The sequence below is a fragment of the Choloepus didactylus genome, chromosome X (assembly GCF_015220235.1).
Source record: "Choloepus didactylus isolate mChoDid1 chromosome X, mChoDid1.pri, whole genome shotgun sequence".
NCBI lineage: Eukaryota > Metazoa > Chordata > Mammalia > Pilosa > Megalonychidae > Choloepus > Choloepus didactylus.
Genome location: NC_051334.1, coordinates 36,469,372 through 36,479,089, shown reverse-complemented (window position 1 = coordinate 36,479,089; position 9,718 = coordinate 36,469,372). Strand labels below are relative to the sequence as shown.

At 42.6% G+C, this 9,718-nt stretch overlaps 1 pseudogene; it reads right to left on the bottom strand.

Annotated features, from left to right (window-relative positions):
• Positions 1–6,469: 6,469 nt before the first annotated feature.
• LOC119522078 lies at positions 6,470–7,164 on the bottom strand (annotated as a pseudogene).
• Positions 7,165–9,718: the final 2,554 nt, after the last annotated feature.

Sequence of the window (9,718 nt, the reverse complement as noted above, 5' to 3'; positions counted from 1 at the left end):
CTATTGTGGGTGGGAACTTCTGATTAGGTTATTTCAGTTGAGGCCTCCCCCATGGTGGGTTTTCATCCTCTTACTGGAGTCCTTTATAAGAAGATAAAAGACAGAGAGAAGACATAAAAAAGCCCTAGAGAAACTCAGAGAGAAAAGACAGAGAAGCTTAGAGAGGACACACAGAAGATAAGAGAGATAGAAGTTAAAAGAGAGAAACACACAGAAGCTCAGAGAGGAAGCCACTGAAGCCAGAAGCTGGAAGCAGTGAAACCCAGGAGAAGGCGTTCCAGTTTGCTAATGCTACCATTATGCAAAATACCAGAAATGGATTGGCTTTTATAAAGGAGATTTATTAAGTTACAAATCTAAAGTTCTAAGGCTATAAAAGTGTCCAAACTAAGGCATTAATAGATGATACCTTCACTGAAGGATGGCCGATGGTGTCTGGAAAACCTCTGTTAGCTGGGAAGGCACGTAGCTGGCATCTGTTGATCCTGGGTTGTGTTCCAGCTCCTCAGCAACTGTGCATTCTGGGTTCTTTCTCCCAGGACGTTTCTCTCTAAGCACCTGGAGGTCCTGTCTTAGCATATCCCAGGGCAAACTCTGGGCTTCATCTTGTAGCTAAATGTCCTTCTGTCTGCATCTCTAAATGTCAGTGTCAGCAAGTGTCTGGGCCTGTGTATCTCTTTTTAAAGGACTCCAGTGAACTAATCAAGACTTATGCTGAATGGGTGGGGTCATACCTCCTTGGAAATAATATAATCAAAATTATCACCTACAGTTGGGTGAGTCACATCTCCATGGAAACAACCTAATACAAATATCCCACAAGATTGGATTAAAACATGTCTTTTGGAGGGAAATAATATATCCAAACAATCACAGAAGGGAAAGACCAGCAGATGTCACCATGTGCCTTCCCATATGACAGAGGAGTCCTAGATCACCAGCAGCCTCTCTTCAGGAAGGAGGTATTGTTCTGTTGATGCCTTAATTTGGACATTTTCACAGCTTCAGAACTGTAAAGTTGTAAGCTAATAAATCCCCATTGTAAAAGCCACCCCATTTCTGGTATATTGCATTTCAACAGCTTAGCAAACTAAAACAGACAGCCTAGCCTAAGCCCATAAAGCTTTCAGTCTTTGCTGATGCATCTGTGTGTATGTGTTGCATAATGCATTCAATTCAAAGTTCAGGCAATTTACAAGTTTTCTCTGGATTTTAGTTTCTGGGTGTGCATGGCCCACATTCAGTCAGGGACAAGTAATTGGCTAGAGTCTTCTCTGGTCTTTCCTGAGTACATACAGCCTTGCACATGCACACAGCCTTCCAGAACACCTGAGATATGTGGGAGCTTATTAAGGTCCACCATGGCTGTCTTGTTTCCAGATCCCTCTGTTAAATTTCCAGCTGATTTTCCTGTCTGTACCTCACCCCACACAGTATTGCAACCCCAGGTGTTTTGGTTTGCTGCCAAAATGCAATATACCAGAAATGGATCGACTTTTAACAACGGGTATTTACTAAGTTACAAGTTACCATTCTAAGGCCATGAAAATATCCAAATTAAGGCAACAACAAGAGGATACCTTCTCTGAAGAAAGGTTGCTGGCATCCGAGGTTCCTCTGACAAGATAGCAAGGTACACGGCTGGTGTCTGCTGGTCCTTCGTTCCCGGGTTTTCATTGCTTTCAGCTCCTGATTCCAGTGGCTTTCTCTCTGAGCATCTGTGGGTTCTCAGCATCTCTGGGGTGTTTTTCTCTCTCTCTTTCTGTGTTTCTGCCTTTTATCCTCTCATAAAGAGTTCCAGTAAAGGATTATACCCACCTTGAATGGGCTGGGTCACATCTCAATTGAAGCAACCTAACCAAAAGGTCCCGCCCACAATAGGTCTGCCCCACGAGATAGATTAATAGAACATGCCTTTTCTGGGGTACATAATAGCTCCAAACTACCACACCAGGCTAACTGTGATGTTGGTCTTTCTAAATTGTTTGGCACTGAGATAGCTATTGTTTTCAACAACACCCCTCAGCATAGATTTTTCTGCACTCCAAATCAAATCAATACTCTCCATCATTCAGACTGTTTGGCCTCATGGCCCACCCAACCACAGAGCTGGAGAGGGGCAGAATAAGAGCAGCCTAGGCTGTCACGAATACAAATTGAACAAACACTTTCCAATTTGTTGTATTTCTTTTCTCAACTTCCAGAGTCCTGAAATGGTTGTTTTTGACAATTCTGTCCAGTTTTATAATTGCTTTTTGGGGGAGAGAATTCACTGACCTCTCACTCAGCCATGCTAAATGTCTGTTTTCTACATGGTTATCCTTATGAAGTATGAAAGGATGGAAACATTCATTGCAAGCTATTGTTACCACCGTGTAAGTGTCATCTAACTGATCCCAGTTTGGATACATAAAAAAATATCAGGTGTGTATTTTCTATTAAGCAAAATACACATATGTATAATGAAGTAAAATTTCTATTTATTGGCATCCTAGTCATTTTATAAAAGCATGCTTACTTTCTGCTTTTTATTTATTTCACAACGTTCTTTGGAAAATGGATACTTTTAACAATTCTTTGGAAAATACAGACTTTAAAAAAAATCTTGAAATGTGTGTAATGTTCTTTTCCCATCTCAGAAGCTTATAAGATTAAGAAATTTTCTAATCTCTTTTCATGAAGAGAGATTAAATTCTTGTGGCATTGTATTTGTCTCCAAACAAGCAAGATGCTTTCAGAAAAATGCAATTGAAATATAGCTTAAAACATATTTGTATATAAAAATAAAAAGAATTCCTCACAAGTGTACATATTATTATTGTCTTATTTATTGCACTGGGTATCTTAGGTGTACATTTAAATTGTTTATATGAAATATCTCTGTATCAATCAGGGTTCTCCAGAGAAACATAACCAACAGGATATATATAAGGGGGGCTCTCAAGTCCAAATTCACAGGGCAGGCTAGATGCTGGAAATTCTAGTAAGTGATGTTAAATTCTTGAGTGTGAATTCCTTAGGCTAGAAACACAGGATGGGGTGGAGGGTGTAGACCTGAGATAGAATTCCTTCTGACTTCTGGAGCCCTCAGTTCTTGCTATTAAGACTTCTGAATGATTGGATGAGGCCTGCCCTTATTATGGAGGGTAATCTCCTTTACTTAAGGTTAACTGACTGTAGATACTAATCCCATCTAGGAAATATCTCCACATTAACAAGTAGGCCAAAACTTGACCAAACAACTGGATACTGTAATCTGGCCAAGTTGACAAACAGAATTAAACAGCACAGTCTCTATAAATCACGCAGAAGAATTTTCTTTTTCTGAAGGACACTGGAATGGGGTTGGAGACATTAAAGTGTTGCACTATATATAACTTAGGTGCATTTAGAATAAAATTATTAATTCTTCCTTGGAATGAATTATGGCTGTATCTATCTTAACTTCTCAATGTTGCTTTGACACCTCTTCTTTTCATACAAGTAAAGGTACTCTGGGTTTATATTATTAGCTCAATTGGAATTTTATTTATTTTCAGTTCAGGGAAGAAAGAATGATAGTCTGGAGAATGGATTTTGATTTGATTTCTGTTTTCTGACAGCAGAATGCCTTGGAGTATTCACTGATATTATTCAGTACAATTAGTGCTATCATTACTACATTTAAACATTCATGGCTGACTGCAACTATAGCCAGATTTGGACTTCTAGGTTCTTGAGCATGCCATAAGAATTCAAGGGCATAGCACAGAGTAAGCAGGCAGAAAATTTATTAAGAATGCACGTGAGAGGACATGCAAGTACTCTTGCAAGAGAAAGAGGGGTGAGAGGTGAGAAGCCCTGACGCTGTGGAGCAATCTGCTTTTTTTTTTTTCCACCATATAAAGGTTGCGTTTAGTCTGCGGTGCAGTCCTGAGGGCTTGTACCACTTCTAATTGTGTTAAATATAGAATCCATACATATTTCTGGTAGCATCAGACATGAAGTATAGGAAGCAAAACCAAAGTGTCCTGCGCTCATGAGCCGTCTGTGCCACATAAGTAGCAGAAAGGCCACTCTTAAAGCTTTTCAGATGAAATTATTCAATCAGGTTTGCCTTTTCAAAATTATTACACTAGTTTATACTGAAGTGAAACACAATTGCTAGAATCTCTTACTTATTTATAATACACAACATATTTTAAAGTTTAGACAAAGCATTTGGCTACCATAAATTCTGTTCAGTCTTTTGTCAAATTTAAGGAGTCTACAGGATACATAAAACCATTCCTGGTAAAGTATTTCCAGTAAGATCTTCAAAGACGTAAAAAGTGACAAGGAAATAAAAAAATATTATGGGAGTTAAAAACAATAAAAATATTGTGTTAAAATGCCACATATTTGAGACAGCAGAAACCAAAGCATTCTCCTTAGAATTCTCTTGTATTTCACAAAAGTGCTTTAGAACTTAGACTTCTATAACCTGCACGGAGTGTAAAGTGTAAAGAAAAAAGGAAGTAATGTAGAGAGATGAAAGTTTTGGTAATAGATGGTGATGATGGCAGCACAATGTTGTGAATATAATACCACTCACTGGATTGTACACATAAAAAATGGCTAAAACAAGAAATTTTGTGTTTTATATGTTTACTACAATGAAATAAAAAAAAAGTGATGGTCAACAATAAAAAAAAAAAAAGGAAGTCCATAGAACCAAGGCCAGGCATCACCGTGGGATAAACTCACTACCATGTACCGTCCACCCAGAAGCCCCTGCGTGCGCTCAGACACACCCACACATGAATGGGGGAGTCGAGCACCACAGTGCCTTCTTCCTTCATTTCTGAAAGTCAACTCCTTTCGAATCCTGACTCTAATAGGCCAAAGGATGCTATTCACATTCATTTGGTGTCAAATTTTTGTTTTCAGAAATCTCTAAATCTGCATCTTGGTTTCAAAACTAAACCGCCATTTCTAGCACAACACTGTCAAACAGAGCTCCTGTAACGCTAATTAGCTTCATTACTGCCAGACAAATGCTTGGTAATGTTTCCTAATCCTTTATAGTTGGAAGATACTGCATTTAGAGGTAAACAGCTTTTTTGGACTATATACCCATAATTTGAGTAAACTATTGATTGAGGCCCTGATTTTATTTTGATGGGTATATGTACATATTCACATCTAGAATGATGAAAAACTGGTAATAAGAAATCTAATTTCTCTATGCCATATCGGATGCTGGGAAACAATCTCAACTATATAATATTTATAGAGGTGGATTTTTTAAAAAAAGTGATAAACCATTTCTCCAAGATGTTTCACATGTTTTATTATTTATCCAATTGGTGTATGAGTCATTTTGCCCTTTTATCTGGAAAAAATACTCTAAATCTGGTTCCTTTGACAAATAAGTTTTTATCTATGTTAAGTAAGAAGTATGCCATCTGGCTATTACCAACTCCTAAATTAAAAAATAACTCTTCAAATAAATCTTATGCTTTCAAACTTTCATCATTTTAATGATATAATTGTAAACTTGGGTTCCCAAAATGTCAAAATCCTAAAAGCCATTATTTCCAAGAGTAACATGAAAAGACAGCTAACACTGGGGTGAAAGCTATCTTCAGTTTTTTTCCCCTTGTAACATTTAGAAACCAAAAAAAAAAAAAAAAAAAAAAAAAACTGGGCTCTTATTGATAGACTTCCAAAATAAAAATTTATGGAAGCGTTTTTGTTTTAAGCAACAATCCAAGGAAACAGGATACTACTTGTCTATGACATGACTACTCAAGGGAAAAAAAAACCACCAAAGCCTCTTGGCACCAACTCAAAGAAACATAGCTAACCAGATTTGATCTATATGCAATTAATATGAAACTTCTTAACAGGATCAAGTGCTTAGAACAAAATTTAAATCCCTCATCTTTTGGCAATAAAATAAATGAAATCAATATAAGGGTATTTTAGAAGGGTTTAAGGTCACATTCAGAATGAAACGGAAAACTTTCTAACTCAGAAAGCAAAATGGGATCTTTCATTAGCTGCTTGATTCTATCATGTCTAAATAGAAAGTCAGAATAATATCTCAATAAGTGCTTATTTTCAAAACTAATATAAGCTATTTATCATGAAAAGCCTATAACGAATAAGTTGTTTTTCTTCTCTGTTTTGCTATGTTCTAAAATGTATGTGCTCAAGTTTAATGAAGATATGCAACTCCTCTGAAGAGCAGAGAAGAAATGGAGTAACAAAAGTAAGCCTAAGAAGTCGGGGGCTCTGAAAGCCTTTTCTCTGGCTGGTTATGGCCACTTACGCTACAGAGGGTTAGAGTGATTTGGGAAAAAAGAATTATCTTGACTAGTAGATTTCTTGTCAAAGGCCATTGGGTAGACAGCTATTAATCAGACCATTAGCTTAAAGTTCTTGGTAATGATTAAAAGAAAAAAAAAACCACTTTAATTTTCCTATTGAAACCTTTTATCTTGTTGTTATTGGTACCTTAAAGAAAACAGTTTTGCCCCTATCACTGTACCCTGGACTTATGGTATCAACTGGTATGTGGCCGATTAAGAACCAGGCTACACTGCATTCTTCTTAGGTCTATTTGGTTGATAAATGGCACTTAATTAATGATTCTTTCATATAACCTTTAACATGTACTCGTAAGTTGCATTGATTATGCCCCAAGATAAGAGGGATCGATGGTAATTCAGATGGGCACCTCTAAAAAGGTTTGTCAGTTTCCTATCCCGTTCTAGCCAGATTTTTTGGAAAACCTTGGGGCAAGATTGAAATTCCCCACCAATCTGAGACTGCATGCGAGTCTTTCCAACATTAAGTGGAAAAAACAAGAATCCCAACATAGCACCCAACAGCCCTCCACAGATGAAATCATTGACCAAATGAGCACTGAGTAGTTGCAGTAGGCAAGTACTCCTTAATGGGACCCCGAAGGCCAAAAAAAAAGACACTGCTGAATCCGTTAAGGAAAAGAATGGGCACCAAGCCTCAATAATACTCTCCAGCTCCATGGGATTTCAGTGCCCTGAAAGCCTGATAAGTGTTTGTAAAATTGTCATGATGCTTGTGGTCTTGAAGAAGTGTTTGAACTCTTTCAAATGGAGTGAAAACTGCTTCTGTTGTCCCTCGACAGTCATTCCAATAATGTCCTTTATAATACATTTGTTTCCACTCCAAGACCCAATTCAGGCATCAACTCTGTCCTGGGAGCTCCCACAGTGGGGGTCCATTACAACTTTTGGTGCTGGCTGATTAAGCCACAACTTTCCAGAGATCTGGGGATAGCTCATATAGAAGAGAAAGAAAGGTCTGGCGAAGAGGGGAGGTGGGGGAGAAGGGCAACACACAACCAGTGACCCAGTCACCAAAAGGAAATGAAGCCTGTCCCTTCCCCAACTCTCCATATCCCTCAAAAACCCAAGCAAATGAAACCCAAACGAAAAGTTACTTGGGAAAGCCCAGATGAGGTGGAGTAGAACAGGAAGAAACCGTGGGCACTGAGAGGTAAACTCAAGCAAAGCCTTCCTGGAAAGAGGAGGAATAGAGAAGAATGGGGAGGGCTGAGCAGAGAACCCACGGCATCACGGTGGAGTTGGGGCGTTTTTCTTTTTAAATGGGGATGTGGAAGGAGTTGCATTTTAAACACAGCCACATGGTTCTCCTCCTAAATTATAACAATTACCAAAAATAGCGTACGTGTTACTCCAGAGCGGGAGGAATGGCCAGGGGAGGTGGGAGAGGGCGTGGGACGTCGCTTTAGGTTTGGAGACCGAGATTGGGGAGGGGACAGCCGCGTGCCTGTCAGGGAGGTGACTGGAGCCCGAGGATCCCCGAAGGGCCGGGAGGAGTTGGGGTGGACAAGGGTGGGGAACACAGAAGTGGGGAAGAGGGCGGCGGCTGTCCCAGGCAGTCGGGAGCGGGAGGCAGGGGTCGCGGCGCGCGGGGCCCTCACCGCTGCTGAGCGTGGACTCGCAGTGCCAGATGTCCAAGCTGGCGGGCTTCCGGCAGGACTCCCACAGGGACAGGTAGTACTGGTGGTCGGCAGTGACCCAGGCCGGGCTCAGCACGGCCCCCAGGTCCAGGCACAGAGCCAGGAAGATGCACACCAGCCCGACCAGCTTCAGCGGGGTCAACACCGACACGCGCACCTCCTCCATGCCGCTGCCCGCCGAAGCCATGCTGGGTGGGTCTGCGGGGACTGTTGGGAAGGAAGGTGGGGGAAGTTGTCAGTAACCGCAGCGACGCCGGTCGCACCGCGGACCTCTGCCGCCGACCACTCGCCGCGCTCTGCCCGCGCCGTCTGCGCGGCCCCTCCCCTGCCTGCGAGAGGCTGCACCCAATGAGGAGGAGTGGACGGTCCGCCCCTCCCCGGCGCACGGGGTGCCCCCGGACCCCCAAGACCCCAGTGCTCGGCACGCGGGGAGCCGGTGCCCCCTGTGCCAGGCGCACGCGGAGCAGACGCCCTCGGTCCCCGCCCCCCAGTACCCCGTGCGCGCGGAGCCGGCGTCCCCCGTTCCCCCACACCCCCAGTGCCCCGCGCGCGGAGCCCCGAACGAGCCCTCTGGCCTGGAGCGGGTGCGCGGGGCAATTCCTCGAAGATGCCCGGCCTCCGGCTCCGACTCCGGCCACACTCGCTGCGGGTCGCCTATTCGCCTTCCGGTCCCGTCACGTGGGTATCCTCTTCTTAGAGAGTAGGGAGGGGTCGTTTTCTAGACGGTGTCAGATGTTGATATGTTGATTCCTCCTAGGTTTCAACTCTGGTTATTGGAGCGAGAGGTCCTCGCTCCCAGTGATGTAATAGCCGTGTTCCCCGCCTCCCGCCCCCGCCAATTTCTCATCCTAAGAGACTGGAGGAAGGAGGAGAAAAGTGGCAAAAGGCATTTCATTCTCTCTTTTCAAACCCAGGAGGGACCCAGTCTCTGACTCAGGACCACCCCCACCCCCACCCCCGGTGTTTCCTGTTTCCTTACTTTTCCCCCAAGCCTGCTGCCGCTTCTATTCTCTGGGTTCGCCTCTTTTGCGCCTCCTGTGAGTGGAGTTTGTTTGGGGATCACAGGCACTAAAATGCAAACGGGAGCTCCAGCAAAATGTAAAGTAAGCCTTATTTGCGTCACCGCTGCTCTTTGGTTGTGTGTGTGCTAAGCCTGTATTCATTCTGCTTTGCATTATACCAAATAGCATCTGAGTCCCTCCCTGGGCATTGTCCCCGTAGGAGCTGTCCTTGTCCCCGCAGGAACTAGCCCAGGGTTCCACATAGAGAAAGAGACACATCTTTCCTGAATGGAGAACTAATCAAGTTACAAATATTTATTGAGCATCTACTGTGGGCTCCGGGCAAAGGATCCATCGCAAAACTACGTTGTCCCCGGTCTTGAGGAGGTGCTGATTAGTTGTTGTTTTCTATCCCTGACGACTATTTACACCTCTTGAAATTGAAGTTCTGTAACTGATTAGCTTGTGATTGGCGGGTTGCTACCTGTCTCCTGTATCTTTTTTTAATTATTATTATACAGCTTTCTCTTTATTTTTAAAAAATGGCATTAAAGTCTAAGAGGTTTTGGTCTGGTCATTATGTGGTCCCCAATGCTAAGGGGATGGCAGAGCCGAGTCCCCAGGAATGTAAGAGCATTGCTTTAAAGTTAGTAGCAGTCACAGGGCCAAGTTTAAAGGCCCAAGTCAAATCATGGGCATATCCACCAACATATGGTAGGGCATG